The sequence below is a fragment of the Macaca nemestrina genome, chromosome 5, assembly GCF_043159975.1.
Source record: "Macaca nemestrina isolate mMacNem1 chromosome 5, mMacNem.hap1, whole genome shotgun sequence".
Taxonomy (NCBI): Eukaryota; Metazoa; Chordata; class Mammalia; order Primates; family Cercopithecidae; genus Macaca; species Macaca nemestrina.
In genome coordinates, this window is record NC_092129.1 from 99,913,731 (window position 1) to 99,938,201 (window position 24,471).

The 24,471-nt window shown below is 37.9% G+C and overlaps 1 long non-coding RNA gene and 1 pseudogene across 12 annotated transcripts in view; one reads left to right on the forward strand and one right to left on the reverse strand.

Moving 5' to 3' along the window:
- The window catches only part of LOC105496129 (uncharacterized), a 563,517-nt gene that overhangs the window by 345,928 nt on the left and 193,118 nt on the right, over window positions 1–24,471 (reverse strand). For 10 of the 12 annotated variants that reach the window (XR_011623573.1, XR_011623578.1, XR_011623577.1 and 7 more), the window contains 2 exons: window positions 17,706–17,907; window positions 2,376–2,583 (listed from right to left, as the gene is read on the reverse strand). This is a non-coding gene — a long non-coding RNA (uncharacterized lncRNA). Of the gene's footprint in view, window positions 1–2,375; window positions 2,584–17,705; window positions 17,908–18,955; window positions 19,027–24,471 lie in introns of those variants that run through there. The other 2 variants (XR_011623576.1, XR_011623575.1) reach the window with 2 other exon arrangements.
- On the forward strand, window positions 7,402–7,951 carry LOC105496776 (DNA-directed RNA polymerases I and III subunit RPAC2-like; annotated as a pseudogene).

Below are 24,471 nucleotides of genomic sequence, written 5' to 3' on the forward strand. Positions count from 1 at the left end.
GACAAGAGTTTCAGTTCATCCTTTTTGGTTACAGGTCATCAGTTCCTTGCTTCCTCCATTTCACATCCATTTGCCCTTCCCAAATGCCTGCCCTGCAGACTCCAGGGTGTAGCTTCAGGTACAGAGGAAATAGCATCACACAGACTTAAATCCCACAGTTGCATAAGGTTGAATCTCTACAATATATTATTTATCATATATTATATATATATATACACACAGAGAGAGAGAGAGACATAGTGATAGACAGATATGTATTCATGTATGTGTACTATTGATTTTGCTTCTCCGATTGAATCCTGACAGATATAGTTATATCTGAAAAACATGGACCGTTGATCTGAATATTCTCAGCATCAAGCTTATTGCTTATCTTAGCAAGTACTCAACAAATTATTAAATCCAAAGTATTTATTTGGCAAACATCCAAACATTAAACAAACCTAGGGGTTTTTTTGTTTGTTTGAGACAGGGCATGTCACCCAGGCTAGAGTGCAGTGGCAAGATCTTGGCTCACTGCAACTTCCACCTCCTGGGCTCAGGTGATACTCCCACCTCAGCCTTCCAAGTAGTTGGGACTACAGATGTACGTCACCACACCTGACTAATTTTTGTATTTTTAGTAGAGACAGTGTTTCTCCATGTTGCTCATGCATGCTGATCTCAAACTCCTGGGCTGGGGTGATCTGTCTCCCAAAGTGTTAGGATTACAGGCATGAGCCACTGTGCTTGGCCATGTATTTTTAAAAATGCAATGATCACCAAAAATAAACAGCAACTAGCTAATGAATGGTTTTCCTTGAGAATTTATTTGTCAGACAAATTATCTAAGAAAAGTTTTCTGCCTTAATCAGATCAACTTATATATAAGTTTGCTATGTCTTGTCTGGTTCTTTGATATAAAATTAAAACTTGTAAAATTTAAATATAAAAATACTTTATTTAATTTTTTATTTTTAATGAAACAAACAGGAAGCTGTTTGTAGCCAGTTAGTGGTGATTATTTCAGATTATAAATAAATATTTGTAATGAGATAAAAATAGCAAACACATTTGAAGTGGATAATATTCTTATTTATAAGTGGAATGTTATTACTTTTTTATTCTCAAAGATAAACATAGTTACTGGTTTCAATGGTGATTGCAAAGCTAAAACCAAGTTAATGTTAACTGAATTTTTACCAAAAAGAAAATATAGGCATATTTTTGAAATTTTTGAAAACTGTAGAGATCTTTATTGGCCTCAAAAATATTTCTCCCATTTAAAATCATCATGTCATATAATATGACTCTGCAAAAGAAATAACTCTAATGGAGTACCAATGACTTAGAAAGTCAAGGAACTGGAGCTAGATACAATATTGGGAGTGGGGTAGCCACTGGGACCTTGAGGTACAGAAAGTCAAGGGACTTATAGCCAGGCAGGTAGGACATCACAAATAGAATGTTAGTAAGCAGGGCCCCAGTACTTGGAGGGATGTGAGAAGAAGATGATGTAAAATTGATGCAATTTCTGGACCAAGATTGTAGGCCATGAGTTCAGGGGCTGGATTATTCATTAATCTGTTCCCTATATTTTCCCTTCCTCTTGTTTCTCTGGAGCCATGTTTATATCTAAACCTGGCCTAAATCGGCAATCACATTGTTATGTTTAGTTATGTTCCAGCCCATAGTTCTTTCCAGAATTAGAGTGAAAGGATCTTATACATTCACTACACATGGTGAGAGGTGACAATGTGCTAGCAGCCCTCACTCTTGGCGTGCACCATGCCTGAGCCTCCCCAACAAGCACCGCCCCCTGTGCTGCGGTGCCTGGTCCCATCAAAGGCCCAACGGCTGAGGAGTGCGGCCACACGGTTTGGGACTGGCCCTCAGCTCCACCTGCTTCCCAATGCAGGATCCACTAGGTGAAGCCAGCTGGGCTCCTGAGTCTAGTGGGGACTTGGAGAACTTTTATGTCTAGCTAGAGGATTGTAAATGCATCAATCAGCACTCTGTGTTTAGCTCAGGGATTGTAAACGCACCAGTCAGCACCCTGTCAAAACGGTCCAATCAGCTCTCTGTAAAATGGACCAATCAGCAGGATGTGGGTGGGGCCAGATAAGGGAATAAAAGCAGGCTGCCAGAGCCAGCCGCAAGGGTTGCCTTCCACACTCTGGAAGGGTTGTTCTTTTGCCCTTTATAATAAATCTTGCTGCTGCTTTGTCTTTGTGTGCACGCAGCCTTTATGAGCTGTAACACTCACTGTGAAGGTCTGCAGCTTCACTCCTGTCAGTGAGACCACGAACCCAACAGAAGGAAGAAGCTCCAGACATATCTGAACATCTGAAGGTGCAAACTCCAGACATACCATCTTTAAGAACTGTAACACTCACCACAACGTCCCAGCTTCATTCTTGAAGTCAGCAAGACCAAGAACCCACCAATTCCGGACATCATGGCATCTCATGGATGTATCACAGCATCTCAAATTCAACATGTTCAGATCCTGTTTTGGCCAGATCCTCTTCCTCTTTTCTGCATTCCTTCACTCATCTATTGTTTCTATTAAACATATGCTGAATGCCAACCAGGTACCAAATCCTAGAAATGTAGCAACAAATTAGATGGTCCCAGGCCACAAGAAATTTAGTCTGGTGCAGCAGTTTGGAACTCTAGCTACAAAATGGGATCACCTGGAGAATCACTATGTTGATTTCTTTAAATAGAAATCCTGCTGGGACTTTGGTTGGAATTTAAATTAATCTATAGATAAGTTTGGAAAGAACTGGTAATTAACAATAGTCTTCGAATCTATGAACATGACATATCTCTTATTTAAATCTTTGATTTATTTCATGGGTGCTTTTTAGTTTCTGCATACCGATCTTGAATGTTTTTGGTTAAAGTTATTCATAAGTATTTCACAGTTTTGGTTCTATTGCAACCAGACTTTTAAATTTTAATTTCTAAATATTTATTGATAATGCATGAAAATATTACTGGTTTTTAAATAGTAACCTTGTATACTGAAGCCTTTCTAAATTCACTTATTAGTTTTATTGACTTAGTTTATGGATTATCTGGGATTTTTTGTAGAGGAAGTCATATTGTCTGTGAATAAGGACAGTTTTATTTCATCTTTTTTATCTGTATGAATTTTATTTCCTTTTTCTTGCCTACTGCAAGGACCTTTATTACAATATTGCACAGGAGTGGGGAGCGTGGATAGCCTTACCTTGTTACACATGTAACATTGGTAACGGTTTTCAGGAAGATATCCTGTAGACGATTTTGAGTAATCAAATGAATATTTTAGGAGGGGGACTCCATTTGTAGGGTGAAAGGAGAGTGGAGTTTAGAGTGAGATATACTGGGCTTAAAAGCTGGCTCTCCCATTCACCAGATTTCTAGCCTTAAATGACTTAATTGTAAAATTGAGGAACTAATACTTATTTCACAGATTTTCATGAGACTTAACAGAGATAATGTATAGAAAGAACCTGGGATAGTGCCTAGCATCTAAGAATGTTCATACAATCCCATCTCTACCATACAAAGTCATCTCTACTTTGTGACTTTTTAACCTCTCCAGGCCTCAAGTTTCTCATTAGTAAAAATAGATGTAAGTTATAATGCCCACTTCTAAGGGTCATTGTGGGGATTAAATTATGAATTTAAGCAGAGTAAATAACACACTGCCAAAACAGATGAGGTACTATATAGATGTTAACTACGATTATCAGCATCATTGTTGTTACCATTATTACAATGCTAGCTCACTTCAAGATTGGTTATTTATTGCCGCATAAGAAACCACTCTAAAAATCTGTGGCTGAAAAATAAAAATCATTTATTTGCTCATGATTTTGTAATGGGGAAAAGTCTGTGCTTTGCATAATATAGGCTGGAGAACCCATGATAACTTCACAGTCATGTCTGGGGCCTCCACTGGGTTGGTCAAGTGGCTATGGCAAGGCTGAGCTTCTCTTTCTTTGTAATCTCACATCATCCATGGCTTTTCTCCACATAGCCTTCCTCTTCAGTGCAGTAGTGTAAGATTTTTAAATAGTTGCTCTGGGCTCTGAGAGGGCAAACACAAAAGCTACAAGGCCTCTTAAGGTATATGCTTGAAAAATCTCAGAATGTGATTTCTACCACATTCTGACATTTAAAATGAGTTACTAAAGCCAGTCAGATTTAAGGAAAAGGAAATAAACCCATCTCTTGATGAAGGATAGCAAAGTCACCTTGTAAACTTACGTAACTCGTGGCCATCTTTGGAAAAAATTTACCTCAATTTTTGCACACTCCTTTGGGAATAGCCTCAGTTAACTATGGTCACAAGTATATTCGCATTGGACCAACAAATCTCAAAAATACCTTCCAAGTCAGCTGTCGACTCAAATTGTTATGTAGCAATGTGTAGGCAAGGGCTTCTCTGTTTGCTACTGCAGGGTCCTGCCAGGTGGGCTGGCTGCATCTTGGCAGGAAGGCCTCTGGATGTGGACTTTGAATTTTTTCCTACTGAGCACAACTACAGCCTCATTTATTTAATGGCCATCAAAGTCTTTGTGCTAATTGACTGTCTTTGCTGGCCGTGAATAAAGGACTCACACCTGAAGAGAAGAGACTTCCTAAAAGAACGCAGACTTCTTAAATATACAATTGCAACTGTGGTTTCTCAGTACAATTATCAGTTTCTTGTTTATTTTTAAAGCATGTACATTATCTGTATTTGCAAAACTATCTTGATGTATTAAAGTTGGCGATTTTACTACTAAAGTAATCATTTCAGGTCTGTCCACAGTTCTATTTTGATAAGCAAAACTTGGCATGCATACCCTTCCAGGCTCAAAATGTAATTCCTACTGGGGAGCTAAAATAAGGTTTCCACCTGGCCACTTTAAAAATTAAATGATTTTTAAAGTGTTGTTTTTCTACGATGTCCAAGCAGATCTTGGCAAGACTCGGAAACGCAGCTGTTCTTTTCACCATGTCAATGTTACTTAATTAATCCATGAGGGCTAGACTTCCTATAGTTACTACTGATCTTATCCAGCACCCTGTTTGAGGCCAACATCAGCATTTTGCAATATTACCCTCTTCTCTCCCCTCCTAATAAATCCAACTTCTAAAGTATTAGCAATGTCAGCAGGATTCACAGAATGTTACTTAACAGGTCAACAAAACTTTCAATTCCCCCTCCTTAGACCTATGATCTCTTCTCTGTGAAAGTTCTCTCACTACTAGAACCCTATATCTCCTCTCTGCTTTCTTGAAACCACTTTATTCTCACAAGCAATCCTAAACTTGGATACTCTACTCAACTAAACTAAGCCTTCTATGACTGGTTTTCCTCATCCCCTTTCTCCTAGAAAAGCAGCTATGGGATTATAAATGTTTATAGGGTGGGTTCAGTAAAAAGAAGTTCCTTCCCATCTATCCCCATTCACTTTATCGAAGATTTCACTGAACAAGGCAAATCTTGAGGCAGAGAGAGAAAAGTAGGGTGGGGAGTGTTAGGGAGCAATAAGGAGCTCTACTTGTAAGAAAAATAAAGAGCAACAATCTGTTATGGGAAAGAACTTCTTTTTATCCTTGATTTTTCCATTCATCTATCAGACTCTTGCCCCTCAGATTATCAAGTACAAAAATAAAATGTACCGTTGCCTGGCCAAAACAACCAACCATGAAGTTTGATTTAAACATGTCACCTTCTACCATGAATCCAGCACTAAGCAAGGCAGAGGAGGTGCAGCCCAATTCTCTTTCCATCTGAAAACTATCAACTTTCTAGAGACTCCCAGATATGTGATTTCTAGAGAGAAAGATAGTACAGGAAAAAATTAGGCACATAACAGGTTATTAAAAGGTGAAAGCTATAAAATTCAGAAAAGCCAAGTGCTCAGAATCAACTGGGGCAGTCAGAAAAGGTTTCGAGATCTGACCATGTTGGAGTGGTGACATCATGGCCCAGACAATGTATTTTTAGTAGATAAAAAGTATGGGGTTGGCAGGTGTTTTTGTTTCTGTTTTTCATTATTTTGAAGCCATCAACTCATTACCCTCTGGCTTGCAGAGTTTCTGAAGGAAGTCTGCTGTAATTCTAACCTTCATTCTTCTCTATGTATTTCTTCTCTAATACGTTTCTCTAAGATTTTTTTTTTTAATTTCTGCCAGTTTTCAAGTTTTTTGTCTATCCTTGGTTTTTAGGTGTTTGAGTATAGTGTATCTAAATGATTTTTGGGGGTATTCATCCGGAATGTGGTTAATATTCTTGGGTCTATGGTTTGATATATTCTATTATCCTTGAAAAAAATCTCAACTATTATGCCTTCATATATTATTATACCCTATGCTCTCTCTTTTCTTCATTGCAGATTCCAATTACACCTATGTTAGCCTGTTTGATATTATCTCAAACTCCTGAATGCTCTGTTTTTTATTTCTTTCACTCTTTTTTCTCTTTGAATTTCAGTTTGAGTAATTGATATTGGCCTATCTTTAAATTCACTAATTCTTTTCTAAGCTGTATCAAGGCTACTGATGAAAGCATTCTTCATCTCCATATGTTTTGTTTCTAGCATTTTCATTTGACTCTTTCCCATATGCTCCATCTCTTTACCAAAATTTCCAATCTGCTACTGCATGTTTCTACCTTTTCCATATTAAAGCATCTAACATGTTAATCATACGTATTTTAAACCTCCTATCTGATAGTTTCAATATCTAGATCACCTGTGAGTCTAGATGTGTTCATTGCTTTGTCTCTTCATGAGGGCTTTTGTTCCATTGATTTCTGTGTATCTCATAAATTTGTGATTGTGAGACATAGTGTGTCTAACAGTGAGCCTAAGGAAAATAATAGTTATGCCTGGAAAGTTGAATAAATTTAATTAAGAGCTGGCTTTTTAATTTATTATTATTGCCATGGTTACCTTCAGTGCATCATCAGCTTCAAATTCCTCTGGCATTATCTTTCACTTTTTATTAATATAATTGAGTTGCTTGCCATTTCTAAACCAATTACTAGCAAGGAAAGTGGAATTACCATGACTGATTTAGACTAGCAAATGGGAGTAATTCCCTGAGTCCATGGATGTGTCCAGATTCCCAGCAGCATTTAGCTATTCAGTTTCCTAAGAATGCCATGGTTTTGTTAGTAAAGAGAAAGAGAGAAATGACTAATAGGTATACAGTCAACTTTTAAGTTTATGCCAAGACTAAAGCATGGTGACTTTTGTAGATCACCTTAACTCTTACGTTTACAACTGCATGTCTGGCCTTAAGAACTTGCCACTCTGATGACAAGATGGAGAGCTAAACCTAAATAAGAAGTTTTCTTCCTGCTTCGCCTCCATACCTCACATTACGGGACAGAGCCCCTGATCCACCAGCACCACCTGAGGGTCTGGAAACCACCCCAGCGATGGAAGAGGACCAGGAGCTGGAGAGAAAAATATCTGGATTGAAGACTTCAATGACTGAAGGCGAGAGGAAGACAGCCTGGAAATGGTCCAGGCAACTGGAACAGATAGACACTGTGTGACATTGTATTGCACGAGGAATACCATACCCTAGGAAATTCTCTACATTACATGATCATGAAGAACCCAGAAGTGGAATTTTGTGGTTACACTATGACCCATCCTTCAGACAGCAAAATTAATTTACGCATTCAGACTGGAGGTACCCTTCCAGCTGTTGAGCCATTTCAGAGAGGCCTGAATGAACTCATGAATGTCTGCAAACATGTGCTTGACAGGTTTGAGGCCAGCATAAAGGACTATAAGGATCAAAAAGCAAGCAGAAATGAATCCACATTCTAGTCCCTTATGCAGTATACAAGGAGAACTGTCCTCTAGGATATTCTCTTCCTGATGGTGCAGAACCCAGAATTAGAAGTTTGTGGTTACAGCATACTCTGTTCTTCAGAAAGGCATGATTCTAACTGTTGACCCCTTGCAGCTGTTGGAATCTCTGCAAGAACCTCTGTATTCTTCTAATAAATTCCCTCTTGTATTTTTTTTTTAAAGAAGTTTTGCAGAACCCAAGCCAATTTATATTTCTTACTCTAAAATGCCACCTTGTAATATCTGGTCCAGCTGTGTCCTTGAATATATGCTGAAGTCACAGATTCTTCTACAGTATATTGGACTGGGTGATGGTGAAAAGGGAGATTTGGTTTATGCTTTTCCTAGAATAGTAGCTCTCAAACTCTAATGATGCATCTGCGCAATCACTCTCTTCCTGGCATATTCTCAAAATAAAAATAACTAACATTCACATATTTACCAATCATGAAACTCTTTTGCATATTAAGCTCCCCCAAACACAACAACAACAAATGAGCCAGCTAACAATCAACTGCCCACGTTATTTATACCAAAACATCCTGCCTCTAATTTGTTGTACCTTCATCATCTAGGTGATGTCACCCTTTCCTTTTATTGATCCTTCTCTTTAAGTTTTTTCCCAACATGTGCCTAGTACCTTCCTAATATTTATGGTTATCCAATCAGAATTTCTTAAAGTGCTGCAAATTATTTTCCCCACGATTCTTATTAAAGTTACTGTCTTAGTCCATTTTCTCTTATTATAGCAGACTACCACAAGTTGGGTAATGTAAAAAACATGAAAGTTTATTTAGCTCCTGACTCTGGAGGCTGGGAAGTCTCAGAGCATGGTGTCAATATCTGCTGAGGGCCTTTTGCTGCATTGTAACATGTCCGGAGCTGCACGCCCTGGCCATAGCGAATAATAACTGACGATTAAAAACGCCTGAGCTCTATTCATTTCCACCTTCTACCTCCTCCCTAGATTTACCTTTTTCCCTGTATTAATACCTCATAAAAGATGGTGCTCTTCCTGCTGCTTCTTCACCCATTTTTCCCGTGCCCGCGAAAATTACTACCTGACAGCGCAGGTGCAACATGACGTTCGACCAGAGAAACCAATACCTATCTGGCCACGCCTCCACTATGAGATCATTTTCGCCTTGGCCCAACCCCTTCCCCTCCAAGTGTATATAAGGCACTGCATTACCGCCATTAAACGAGACTTGATCAGAGCACTGTCTTGTCTCCATTTCTCGTATCTCTTGTTCCCCAAATTCCCACCCCCTCCTCCAGGGCCTGCTTCGACTATCCCGCGGGCCGGGATACGTGGCGCCCGAACAGGGACCTGGAAACGAGGGACTCCGTGAGGAAGAGGACGCCAAAGGACGGTCGACCGCTAACAAAGACAAAAGGAATTAAACTGATCACCGCGGGAACCTGCCGCGTCTGAATCGAAGGTAAGTGACGCATCCGAAATGGGACAAGAATTAAGTCAACATCAAATATATGTAGGACAATTAAAAGAGGCTTTAAAGATACGAGGAGTAAAGGTTAAAGGTAATGACTTGTTTAAATTGTTTGATTTTGTAAAAGATACTTGCCCTTGGTTCCCACAGGAAGGAACTATTGATATCAAAATATGGCGTAGAGTAGGGGATTGTCTTCAGGACTATTATAATACTTTTGGGCCAGAAAAAATTCCTGTGACCATTTTCTCTTATTGGAACCTCATTAGAGATTTAATAGATAGGAAGGAGGTCGATTCGCAAGTCATGGCTGCGGTCGCTCAGACAGAGCATATTTTAAAGGTGAGCTCCCGTTCTAACCTTGCAAAGCCTCCGCAAGATACGGAGGAGGATCTCATTTCCCTCGAGGGTGATTGTGGGAGTGGATCCCAGTGGATGTGCAGATGGCTGGGCGGGTCTTGCATGTTTGCAGTTTTTGTAAATTTGTCGAGTACCATCTGAAAATAATTATTACTATTCAGTGATTCTCAAGCTTTCTCAATTTTGGCAGTGTATATGAACCACCTGAAGATTGTATTTTAATTGGTTAAAACAATGGTTCTCATTGAGTTTCAGCCTTCAGTGTGCATGAAACTCACTTGGGAGGCTTGTTCAATCACATCTTGCAGAGCTCTGCCCTCCAAGTTTCTGATTTGCTGCGTCTGGGGTGCAGACCATTATTTACTTATCTACCTGTACCCAGGTGATGAGGTTTTTGGTCTTGTAGGCATGCTTTGCGTTTACAAGATTTAAGAGCAGTAAATATCACTATGATCCTTATGGGTGCCTTACAACCAGGATTGCCTTCACCGGTTGCGATTCCTCAAAAATATTTTAAAATCGTTATTGACCTTAAAGATTGCTTTTTTACAATTCCCCTTCACCCTGCTGACCAGAAAAGATTTGCCTTTAGTCTTCCATCTACAAATTTTAAACAACCAATGAAGCGCTATCAATGGAAAGTCTTACCTCAGGGTATGGCTAATAGTCCTACCTTGTGTCAAAAATATGTAGCTGCTGCTATAGAGCCAGTCAGAAAAACGTGGGCACAAATGTATATTATACATTATATGGATGATATTTTAATAGCAGGAGAAATTGGCGAACAAGTCTTACAGTGCTTTGCTCAACTCAAACAAGAGTTAGCAGCAGCTGGACTACAAATAGCCCCAGAAAAGGTACAATTACAAGATCCATACACCTATCTTGGTTTTCAAATTAATGGACCCAAAATCATTAATCAAAAGGCCGTTATACGTCGTGATCATTTAAAAACTTTAAATGATTTCCAAAAATTACTGGGAGACATAAATTGGCTTCGGCCGTACTTAAAACTCACTACAGGAGAGTCAAAACCTCTTTTCGATATATTAAAAGGAGACTCTAATCCAAAATCTCCCAGGTCCATTACTAAAGAAGCATTAATGGCACTCCAACAGGTAGAACATGCCATTGCAACACAATTTGTTACCGGTATTGATTATTCTCAGCCATTAATATTCCTTATTTTTAACACAACTATAACCCCTACTGGCCTATTTTGGCAGAACAATCCCATTATGTGGGTACACTTGCCCTCCTTCCCTAAAAAGGTTTTGTTGCCTTATTATGATGCCATAGCTGATCTAATTATCTTGGGAAGAGAAAACAGTAGAAAATACTTTGGAAAAGAACCCTCTACCATTATACAGCCCTACACTCAATCACACATTCATTGGCTATTACAAAATACGGAAGCCTGGCCAATTGCTTGCGCTTCTTACACTGGCTCAATTGACAACAATTACCCACCTAACAAATTCATTCAATTTTGCAAACTTCATGCGTTTGTGTTTCCCCATATTACCAGCAAAGAACCTCTCAATGACGCATTATTAATTTTCACTGATGGATCTTCCACAGGACTTGCCGTTTACACTTACAATAATGTAGTCGTTAAATTCCAGACCACTTATACATCAGCTCAGCTGGTCGAATTGCAAGCTATAATTGCAGCACTATCAGCTTTTCCTTGTCAGCCACTTAACATTTACACAGACAGCACCTACCTGGCTCATTCAATACCCCTCTTAGAGACCGTGCCTCAAATTAAACATATTTCAGACACAGCTGACCTATTTTTACAATGTCAACAACTTATTCAAAAAAGGACTACTCCCTTTTTTCTTGGGCATATTAGAGCACATTCAGGATTACCGGGACCTCTAACACAAGGTAACGCAACAGCTGACACGGCAACAAAAATTATAGCCACAGTCACTACAGACAATTTGCAACAAGCGCAAAAAGCACATGCCTTACATCATTTAAACGCCCAAACCTTAAGACTCATGTTTAAACTTACCAGAGAACAAGCTCGACAAATAGTTAAACAATGCGCCAACTGCATAACGTATTTACCTGTTCCCTATCTAGGAGTTAACCCCCGAGGACTCATCCCCAACGAAATTTGGCAAATGGACGTTACTCACCACTTAGAATTCGGTCAGCTAAAATATATCCATGTATGCATAGACACCTATAGTGGATTCATCAGTGCAACTCTCCAAACAGGAGAGGCCACCAAACATGTCATAGCTCATTTATTGCATTGCTTTTCTATTTTAGGAATACCCAAACAAATCAAAACAGACAATGGCCCTGGTTATATAGCCAAAACCTTTTTACAATTCTGTAATACCCTACAAATTAAACATACCACAGGTATTCCCTACAATCCCCAAGGACAAGGTATAGTAGAAAGAGCTCATCTGTCTTTAAAAACTGTTATCACAAAATTAAAAGGGGGGAGCTGGTACCCCGTGAAGGGTACCCCTAGAAACATAATCATGCCCTGTTTATCCTTAATTTTTTAAATTTGGACAGTCATGGAAAATCGGCTGCCGATCGTTTCTGGCATCCTGAATCTCAAAAACAGTTTGCAATGGTAAAATGGAAAGATCCACTTGATAATTCATGGTATGGCCCCGATCCAGTTTTAATTTGGGGAAGAGGCTCAGTATGCATCTTCTCACAAAAAAATGATGCAGCCAGATGGCTGCCTGAAAGATTGGTAAGACAAATAAATCATAACCATTGTCAGTCCAGGGAAGATAAATCTCCCTGAGAAGTTCTTTCCTTTTTGTTTTTCAGAAAATGAAGCCTAACATGAGATTCCTTTGGAGAATAATCACTCTATATAACATAGTGACAGTCTATGCAGGTTTTGGTGACCCTCATAAGGCAAGAGAATTATTACGAAAACAATACGGCCAGCCTTGTGATTGCAGAGGGGGACTGGTATCTGAACCTCCGTCAGATAGAATCACCCAGGTGACTTGCTCGGGCAAGACAGCTTACCTAATGCCAGACCAGTCATGGAAATGAAAAGTGCTGTTTTTACGCCAACAAATCCGGAATCGTCAGAGATAAGATAAAGACTTTACAGGAAGAACTAAAAGAGCGCAGAAAAGGTCTGGTCGCTAATCCCTTGTGGACTGGACTCGATGGACTTCTCCCCTATCTCCTGCCATTTCTTGGTCCTTTACTTACTCTTCTATTCTTTCTCACTCTCGGGCCTATAATCTTTAATAAGCTTATGGCATTCGTCAGACGACAAATCGAGGCCTTCCAGGCCAAACCTATACAGGTCCATTATCATCGCCTTGAGATGACTGAAAATGGTGAGTCTTATTTACCTTAATAAGACCACCTCCCCTGTGTGCTGAACTGGACAGTCAATGACGGGTAAGAGGACACTATCTCCATCGGAGCCTAAGACAGGAGGGCCGCCCTTGCTGCTGCCTTATCCCATGACGGGCCTAGAAGGTGGGGATGAGTTGACCCAACCTAAGACAGGCGCAGTTCCCGAGGGGTCGTTTTCTCATCATAAAATAATTAAAAGGGGGACCTGTCCGGAGCTGCACGCCCCAGCCATAGCGAATAATAACTGACGATTAAAAATGCCTGAGCTCTATTCATTTCCACCTTCTACCTCCTCCCTAGATTTACCTTTTTCCCTGTATTAATACCTCATAAAAGATGGCGCACTTCCTGCTGCTTCTTCACCCATTTTTCCCGCGCCCGCGAAAATTACTACCTGACAGCGCAGGTGCAACATGACGTTCGACCAGAGAAACCAATACCTATCTGGCCACGCCTCCACTATGAGATCATTTTCACCTTGGCCCAACCCCTTCCCCTCCAAGTGTATATAAGGCACTGCATTACCGCCATTAAACGAGACTTGATCAGAGCACTGTCTTGTCTCCATTTCTCGTATCTCTTGTTCCCCAAATTCCCACCCCCTCCTCCAGGGCCTGCTTCGACTATCCCGCGGGCCGGGATAGTAACATGGAAGAAGGAATCACATGGCAAGCAGACAAAAGCAAGAGAGCCAGAGACAGCTTACTTTTATAACAGCCATTCTCAAACACAGCCACTTCCATGATGATAAACCCACTCCCATTGATAGCAACATTAATCCGTTAATGAGTGCAGAGGGATTACATTTTCAACACATGAATTTTTGCGGGACACATTCAAACATTACAAATTCCTATTTATGAGTGCCCTGGCTTCAAACTATTTGTAAGGAGGGAAATTCTTCTTCCCAACTCACATCAAGATGTAAATTATTGACAAAATGTAGTGATGGGATAAAAAATGAATTAGGTGTTTTCTTATATCTTTGTAAATGATTCAAACCTGAATTAGGTATTATTTTACTACAAGTTTGTGAGAAAACATAAAATTCTGTACATAGTCAAGTAAAATGCAATCACCACTTTATCTTTTAAAGTCTAAAATAGTTTTTAATTGATAGTGATTATGGAAAACATACATTGTTATTATAATAGATGTCTTAGTTTATATCACGCTTACATTTACTTAAAATGGAATATTTCAAAGAAAAAATACAATTAGGCTTAAATTTTCTATTAATTACTTCCATGACTGTATGTGTCCTGCAATTGTCAAAATGTTCTGTGGCTTTGGGGATGCAGCAGAGGAAAATTGAGGCTATGCCTTTGTCAAATGACATTAGTCCATAAAATACTCATAGTTCCTTATATTTCTTTTAATATTTTGTGACACATTATGGAGGTATAGACTGTTACACAGTTTCACTTCAGCAAGGATTTAGATGAAAAGCTGCTCTATCTATCTATGAAGGCAGTCCCCAGTTCTCAAACATTATTTGTACATTAATCTCATCAAAGAAAAATTTGAACTTTATGAGACCTTTTCAGAAACCTAAAAGGCTATCAATGTCTTTAAAAAGATAAGAAGGGGCTGAGCATAGTGGCTCACGCCTCTAATCCCAACACTGGGAGGACAAAATGGGTGAACTGCTGAGCTCAGGAGTTTGAGACTAGCCTGGGTGTTTTAACATGGTGAAACCCTGTCTCTATCAGCAATTCAAAAATTAGCTGGGTGTCATGGCCCCCATCTGTGCTCCCAGCTACTCAGAGGCTGAGGTGGGAGGATCATTGAAGCCCAGAAGTTGAGGCTGCAGTGAGCAGTCATTGTACCACTGCATGTCAGCCTGGGTGACAAAGTGAGACCCTGTCTCAAAAAAAAAAAAAAAAAAAAAAAAAAAAGATAAAGATAAAGATAAGATGGGGGTTGTGAAGGAAGATCTTTGCCAGGAAACAAGAAATACCCTGGAGCACAAATGTTTGGCATCCTCTCCTTGCAAACCATATTGGTCTAATATCTTAACTATCTCTCATCTAGCCAACAACAATAGTCTCTGAATGATCTTGATTCCACTCTTGAGCTTCCATGTCTGCTCTCCACACTGAAGTCAGAGAGGTCTTTAAACATTTTTAAATGATATAAATGATATGATATAACATTTTATTTTTACTACTTTTACTATTTTACTACTCTAGTCTTCTTTCTGCTACATGAGCACATCAATCTGATTCTAACTTCAGGGACATTTCACTGCCACTCCCTTAACCCAGAATTCTATTTATGCTTTTCATGTTTAACTTTTGTGAGTACTATAAATATATATGTGTATATATGTGTATATATATATATTTATGGGGTAGATGAGATGTTGTAACACAGGCATGCAATGCATAATAATCACATCATGGAAAATGGGGTGTCCATCTCCTTAAATATTTATCATTGTGTTACAAACAATCCAATTATACTCTTTTAGTTATTTTTGAAATGTACAATTAAATTATTATTGAGTATAGTCATCCTGTTGTGCTATTGAATAGTAGATCTTATTCACTCTATTTTACACTCATTAACCATCCCCAACTTCCCTCCACCCCCACTCACCTCACCCTTCCACTACCCTTCACAGCCTCTGATAATGATCCTTCTATTCTCTATCTCCATGAGTTCAATTGTTTTTATTTTTAGATCTCATAAATAAGTGAGAACATATGATGTTAGAATTTCTGTGTCTGGCTTAATTAACTTCACAGAAAGGTCTCCAGTTCCATCTATTTGTTGCAAATGACAGAATGTCATTCTTTTTATGACTGAATAGTACTCCATTGTGTTGATAAGTGAAAAAGTTCAGCCAAATTAAATTTAAAGGAGTTTAATAGAGCAACAAACAATTTGTGAATTGAGCAGCCTCCAGAGCTAGAGTAGGCTCTGAGACACCAGTGCAGTCATGTGGTAGAAGAAGATTTATGGACAGGAAAAGAAAGTGACTTACAGAAAATGAAAGTGAGGTACAGAAACAGCTGGACTGGTTACAGCTTGGCTTTTGCCTCATTTAAACATGAGTTGAACAGTTGGCTACATTTGATTGGCTAAAAGTTGGTGATTGGCACAAGTGTAGGTATGATATATTTACACCTCCACTTGTTCACAATGTACAGAAAAGCCTTTAGATTGAAATTAAAATATGTAAGGAGGCAGCTTTAGGCTAAATTTGATTGAGCAATTCTTCCCTTTTGGTCATCTTCTCAATTTTGAGAGATTGACCAAAACTTTAGTCATTGATGTCACTATCACCATTGTAAATGTATTTATTTGGTCTTGAAACCCTCTTGGAAACAGTAGAACAGTGGGTTTTGCAAGGTGGGAACAAAGACTTCAGGCTATTATTTTTTTAAGGGTTAGAGTAGAAGGTACCTCCTTATGCTGGAATGTCTAGTTAACAGGATAAAACAAACAAATAAGGAAACAAAAAACAGGACCTGGTATGTTCTGGATATGTGTTTTCTCCAAGTATTAGTGACTATGTCACATTTAACATGAGTGACTCCATTTTGGTTTGGTCTGACCCACTGAGGCCTAGTGCATTACCTCAGTCCAAAACAATAGCCTCCCATAATTTTGTTTAAAAATTCCCCCCCTTTGGTCAGGTTCTCACTTAGGCAAAAGTGTGTCCAAACCTTAAGGTCTTAGCAGCACTCTCAGTTACCATCATTTTGGATTTTTGGTCTCAGCATGTCATTCATAGGGTACAGTGCTCTCATGGTCTCACATTTCCTTCAGCTCTTGTCATTCCAGTTAAAGAGAGACCATTTGATATTCTGGAGATGGCCGCATGCAAACATTTAAAACTTTTGAGAGGATATAGTGCACCAGGGAGACTACTGTTATGACTATCAGGAGGATAACACCAAGAGTTTGGAGTATGCTCCTTAGCCAGGATCCCTATAAACCAAACCACCTAAAATTAAATAGATCAGAGAATTAGCTAGATAAACAGTCTACTTGCTTAACTAAGCAGTCTCTTAGTTTATCCCCTACAACTGAATCTCTATAATCTACATTTGATGTATTTCTCCATAGACCACAAGTGCCAGCAGCTGCACAGATACTTCTGTTTAGCCAGTAAGTAATCTAGAGCAATTCTATTATTTACCATAACTTTCACAAGAGATTTTAAAGTCTGTTATGTACCATGGCCTTTCAAGTAGAATCTTCTATAGAGCATATAATGAGGTATTCATTTATAATCATTGCCTCTTTTACTCCAAACTATGGAACAAAAGACCTAACAAATGAAGTGCTTCTAGAAGAGTGAAGGCCTCCTGACAATGTTCTCTTTAACCCATGGTGTGGGTAAAGAGGAGTAAACCAACGTTTTGTTTCTGACTGATTATGGGGCACTAAATCTACCACTAAAGTTTCTTACTTATGCTGAGTCTTCCTCTTTCATCTATCAAGTGTAAGGTTATCTATGTATAAGGCTGGCTGCAAAATCCTTCACAAATGAAAGTATACCCCATGAGTGCACACGATGGATCCCCTTTTCACTTCTATTTTCCATAGAGGCATAAACAAGGAAAAAGTATTCAAAGATAAGAGTCTCATGACACTAGAAGTCTTAATCCATGATCCTGGGAAATGCTGTTCACAACAAGGATGCCGTCTTTTTGGAGGGAGAAACATCCCTGATTAGCTTTACCTTAAGGAAATTTTGAAGTTCCAAGAGTGTGGAGGGAGCCTTCTCAGGGATTGTAAGATTATGAACCCAAGGTTCAAGGTCTTAAAGTCTTGCTGCAGTGTGGATGGCAAGGGCAGTCTTTCTCATATGTTCTCAGAAGATCCAATCTTCAGGTTCTGGATTGTGAGCCCTCAGTCAGTGAATCATCAAAAGCTTTCTTTACCTGGGGAAAATACACCGTGGCATAATGATCTACTGTCATAACATCAGCCCCATGGGAAAACTTTTATACGACCAGAAAATATGCATTGAAAATCACAATTCAATGAGATACTTCTATAAATGTTTAAACGGCCCATCAGGTAGCTAAATGTACCTGAAACTGTCTTCCCAGGAATATGGGTTTCACAAACCAAACATTGGTCTTAAACTAATTTAGCAATTTAGAAGTTATCACACCAACATATACTTAATCTGGATAAGTTTATCTTTTCCATGATGAGTCATGGAATACGGAACTTTTAATAACAAAAGCTTTAAGTACTCAGGAAGGACAAGGTGTCCATCCTGGTTCTTCATGAGCCCATGTTTAACATTAACTTATGCCCTTTTGAATACTGGTTATTTATCCAATTTAGGTGCATAGCACTGATAACTGATGGGTTATCATAGGTAATTTGACTTAGACCATGGAGTTTATTTAAATTGTATGTATAAACAATTTCAGTATTGGCTGATTTAGCATGAAAATCTGGCAATGTATTTACTTTGTATTCAATTAATTTTTGTGCTACTCGGGGTAGCAGTTTTATAAAGTAGTCAGTCTTTTTTATTAAAATTCCAGGAATTTTTACCCGCTTCAAATGATGTGATTCTAAATTTACCAGAAACCCGTATTCTAGCAATCTTTTCAGGATCCTTTCCATTCTTTCATGAAACTCCTGAAAGACACCACATTCTAGGATTTTGCATGCTTAAAGTTTTCAAAAACTGCATCAGCATTAAGCAATTAGCTGTGGAAATGACTTTAAATAGTCACAGTTAAAGATACAATTGACAAGGAAATTTGGTTATTTCTGTGGTCAACAATAACTTAACCATAATTATGATTGACGGATATACTCAAACATATTAGAATTTTAGAAATCCCATACAATTTTGGAACGTGTATTAACATTCATTAAACTGTAACCTGATGAAAATTAAACATTATTTTTTTTATTTTGACAATACTTTCCATGTAACTTAACATGTCAAATAATCCTGTTTACCTCTCTTTTTGATGTTTCAGGGGCACTCTGTAGCATCCCAAAGTTAGAGGTCACAAAAGACAATTTTGAAGCTGAAATTTGATTTGGGGAAGGCTGTCAATATGTTAGTGCTTTAAAACACTTGATATTATAAAATAGAGTTCCAGGTCACCATAAGTCATTCATTTAGCCAAAATTATGACTCAAAAATTTTAGAAAGGCAAAACTCATTGACAGAGGGAAGACTTAGCTTTCCAAACAATCTGTCTCTTGTCTTTCTCTTATTTTTCCTGTAGTTTATTCAAAAGACAAATAAAAATATTGCATTGCCCTTTAATATTACATTAAAATCTTGTTCAAGAGAGAAAGCCCAATCTCACTCTTGCATTAGTGTATCATTAATGTCAACCCCAATCTTTAATAAAACCTTATAGAAAAATCTATTCAATCTTAATCAGTTTGATCATAAGGTGAAATACTCATAAATGTTTTATAACCCTTTAAAAATAAAAGCACATCAGTGCTCTAAGAAAACCCTGTTGTGCTATTATTCCAATGTTCAATGTATGGGAAAACTAGATAATACATATTTAAATATAGCCAATATGTTCACACACAGAGTATTATTATTATTATTTTTTTTTACAAAATTGTTCACAAACCTTCTAAAACTTTATCAAACCTTCAGCTTTATTCCATTTAACTTAAAACAATCCTTTATCCCTTCAATCTAGGCAAAAAAAAATTACATTCCCATGTCTTCTTAAAATCTTTTACCAAAAGCACATTTCACTTTCCTCACACACCTTGCATGTAAAACTGTTTTTTCAGTAGTCTCAATTACATAGTACAATGTTAACTCTTAGCAATTTTTATTTTTGTTGAAAAACCTGGTAAGTAATTTTAATTATGTACTAGATGTGGAGCCTAGAACACCAGACAGAAGTGCAGATAAAGTCTGACTCTTTCCAGCACAGCCAGGGCATTTGGCTAACTCCACATGTCTCCGTACTTTACCTAGATTCTAATTCCTGGGGTTCCTTGAGGAAAACAAAGGTTTTTTCAAAACCTGTGGTGTCTTTTTTTTTCCCCAAGGAGTTCCCAGCCATTAGAAATGATCTTGGGTCCTCTCATATGGGCATGAAGAGTGGGAAGAAGACAAAATTGAGAAAAACAATTCAGTTGACTGAGAATAAAAAGATCTTTTTTTGTAGAAAAACACCACCCAAGAAGAGAAAAAATATATATGAAGGTCTTTTTAAAAAAAAAAATATATATATATATATGGTTATATATATATATAAAAAATCTTGGATATCCACTTTTAATTAAGCTGACTTTTAACTATTGCCCTCTTACTATGAGACTAGCCAGACCAAATGGCCAATATTTCTGGTTTTGAATTTTACCAAAAGTAACTTCCCAGGTTCTCAGAGAAAAGAAAATTCAAGACAGAAAGTCAGAAGTTGTTCACAGAAAGGAAGAAAATCAATAAATGACAAAAGTCACAGAGATATCAAACCAGAAAGGACTCATTCTTTAAGCCAGGAATTACCTCAGAACCTGGGCACAATTGTGAAAAAATAAAGCTTTAGCTACTGAGTCTAGTGTAGTCAATTTTGAGCTTGCAAAGTCTTTTAACTGTTCAAGATAATTTTTAAAGCTAACCATGACATGAATCCCCAGATTCCTGTTCCCTGGATGGCAGAGACCAAGAGAAAGTACTGTCTTGTGGTTACAAGGTCAAGCTCCCAAGGACATAAACAAGATGAGAGGGAAACCTTATCTAGTTTCAAGGATCTGCAGCAAAGTTAGTAACTGATACGTTTGCTGGGCTGGCTTGAACAGCCAGCTTACAGGGGTCCTAATCCCACATTCTATTCTATGGTACCCCTCTTTATAACAGAATGACACAGAAAGAAAATTCATAGCGCAAAGTACACTAGATTTGCTTCAGCTTAAGTGAGGTACAGTAACAGCTGGATTTGTTACAGCTCAGCATTTGCCTCATTTGAACATGATTCAAACAGTTGGCTCCATTTGATTGGCCAAAACTCAGTGACTGGCACAAATGTAGGCTACAGTCTGTTTACACCTTCATTTATTACAGTTCCTGATGTACAGAAAAACCTTTAGGCCTGATATGATTTGGCTGTGTCTCCACCCAAATCTCATTTTAAATTGTAGCTCACATAATTACTTTGTGTTGTGGGAGGGATCCAGTAGAAGATAATTGAATCATGGGGGCAGGTTCCGCCCTACTGTTCTCATGGTAGTGAATAAGTCTCAAGAGATCTGATGGTTTTATAAGGGGTTTCTCCTTTCACTTGGCTTTCATTCTTTCCTTGCCTGCTGCCATGTAAAACTGACTTTCGTCTTCCATCATAATTGTGAGGCCTCACCAGCCACATGGAACTGTGAGTCCATTAAACCTCTTTTCCATTAAACCAGTCTTGAGTATATCCAGTCTTGGGTATGTATTTATTAGCAGCATGAAATCGACTAACATAAGGCAGAACTTAAAATATGTAAGCAGGCAGATTTAGGCTAAACTTGATTTAACAGTATATGTGTACCACATTTTCTACCACATTTTCTTTATCCATTCATCTGTTGATGGACACTTAGGTTGCTTCCAAGTGTTCGCTATCATGAGCAGTGCTGCAACAAACATGGGAGTGCAGATATCTCTTTGATATACTGGTTTCTTTTAGTTGGGGTATATATCCAGCAGTAGAATTGCTGGATCACATGGTAGCTCTACTTTTATTTTTTCAGGAACCTTCAAATGCACTGTATTGTGGTTGTACTAATTTCCATTTCCACCAACAGTGTACAGGATTCCCTGTAAAGGATTCTCTGCACATCCTTGACAGAATTTGTTATTGCCTGTCTTTTGGATATAAACAATTTTAACTAGGGTGATATGAAATCTCATTATATTTTTAATTTGCATTATTCTGATGATCAGTGATGTTGAGCACCTTTTCATATACCTGTTTGCTATTTGTTTGTCTTCTTTGAGAAATTTCTATTCAGATCTTTTGCCCATTTTTAAATCAGATTATTAGATTTTTTTCCATTGAATTATTTGAACTCCTTATATGTTCTGGTTATTAATCTCTTGTAAGGTGGGTAGCTTACAAATATTTTCTCCCATTCTGTTGGTTGTCTCTTCATTTTGTCGATTGTTTCCTTTGCTATACAGAAGCTTTTTAACTTGATGTGATTACATGTGTCAAATTTAGCTTTGGTTGCCTATACCTGTGGGATATTACTTAACAGTTTTTGTTTTGTTTTGTTTTGTTTTGCCAGTTCATTGCCTTGGAGAGTTTTTCCAATGTTTTCTTTTAGTAGTTTCATAGCTTGATGTTGTTAAGTATTTCATCCATTTTTATTTTTTTTTTTATATGGCAAGAGATATGGGTCTAGTTTCATTCTTCTGCATATGGATATCCAATTTCCTAGCACCATTTATTGAAGAGATTGTTTTCCCCCCAGTGTATGTTTTTGGTACTGTTGTCAAAAATGAGTTCATTATAGGTGAATGGATTTGTTTCTGGGTTTTCTATTCTGTTCCTTTGGTCTGTGTGTCTATTGTTATGCCAGGATCATGCTGTTTTGGTTACTATAACTCTGTATTATAATTTAAAGTCAGGTAATGCGATTCCTCCAGTTGTGTTCTTTGGCTTAGGATAACTTTGGCTATTCTGGGTCTTTTGTAATTCCATATAAATTTTAGGACTGCATTTTCTATTTCTGTGAAGAATGTCACTGATATTTTGATAGGTATTGCATTAAATCTATAGACATCCTTGGGTAGTATGGACATTTTAATAATAATGATATTGCCAGTTCATAAATATGGAATATCTTTTGATTTTTTGTGTCCTTTTCAACTTCTTTCACCAATGTTTTATAGTTTTCATCATAGAGAGCATTCACTTCTTTGCGTTAGTTTATTCCTAGGTATTTTATTTTATTTATAGCTATCGTAAATGATCTCACTCATCTTTTGCTTGTTTGAGAAAGTCTTTATCTCTCCTTCATTTCTGTAGAATAGCTTTGGTGGGTAGAGTATTCTTGACTGGCAGTTTTTTTTTTTTCCTTCAGCACTTTGAATATATCACCTCACTCCCCGCTGCCCTGTAAGATCTCTGATATAGCTTGAATGTGTGTTGCCACCCTAATCCCATATTAAGATATACCTCCCAATATTGGGGATAGGACGTGGTGGGAGGTAATTGGATCATGGGGTTGGATTTCTCTGATTTCTCTTGAATGGTTTAGCACCATCCCCTTGATACTGTCCTTATGATAATGTGTTGTTGCGAGATCTGATCACTTAAAAGCGTGCAGCACTTCCCCTCTCACTCTCATGCTTCTGCTTTTGCCGTGTGACATGCATGCTCCCCCTTTGCCTTTCACCATGATTCTTGAGGCCTCCCCAGAATCAGATGTCACCACACTTCCTGTATGGCCTGTGAAGCCATGAGCCAATAAAACCTCTTTTCTTAATAAATTATCCAGTCTCAGGTATTTATTTTTAGCAATATGAGAATGGATAAAAATTTATCTGCTCATAAATTTGCTGCAAGCCTTATTAAAATTTTCTTATATGTGACATGCTTCTTTCAGGACCACTTTTTGGTTTTGATTTCTGACCGTTTAATTATAATACATCTTAGTGTAGTCTTGTTTGGATTGATTCTCATTGGAGGCCTTTGATCCTCCTGTGACCTGAATACATATATCTCCCGTTACATCTGGAAATTTCTCTGCTATTATTTCTTTAAATACACTTTCTGGACTTTTATCTCTTTTCTTGTTCTTAAACTCCTATAATTTGAATATTTTCTTTCTTAATGCTGTCCCATAAATCCTGTATTTTTTAAATTCCTTTTATTTTTTTCCCTCTGACAGTATATTTTCAAACAATCTGTCTTGGAGTTTACAGGTTCTTTCCTCTGGTGAATCAAACCTGCTGTTGATGCTCTCTGTTGGATTTTTTATTCCATTTATTGTATTTTTTCAGATCCAGAATTTCTTTCTTAAGATATAATTTTAATCTCTATTAATTTTTTTGTTTCAGTCTTTTTTTATTCTATTGAATAGTTTCCATGCATTTTCTTGAAGTTTGCTAAGCTTTCTTAAGATGATTATTTGATTTTTTTGTGTGTGTGAGACAGTTCACATATCTCTCTTTCTTTAAGATCCACTATTGGGAAATTATTGTTTTCTTTTGGTAATAATATGTCTTTTTGATTTTTAGTTTTTCTTATTGCCTTACACTGATGTCTTTGCATTTGGTGAAACAGTTACCTCTTCCAGATTTTACAGGCTAGTTTTGATGTGGAATGACCATTGCCTACAGGGGCATATGAGGGTACTTGATGGGTATGGTGCAGCAGCTCTGGCACCACTGAGGGTGCAGCTGTGTAGTCTCTGTGCAGCTTTGACAGCTGAAATTGGTGTTGACAAAGACTGTAGGGATCCTCAGAAGCTAAGGATGTGGATGGCCACAGTGGCACTGAGGG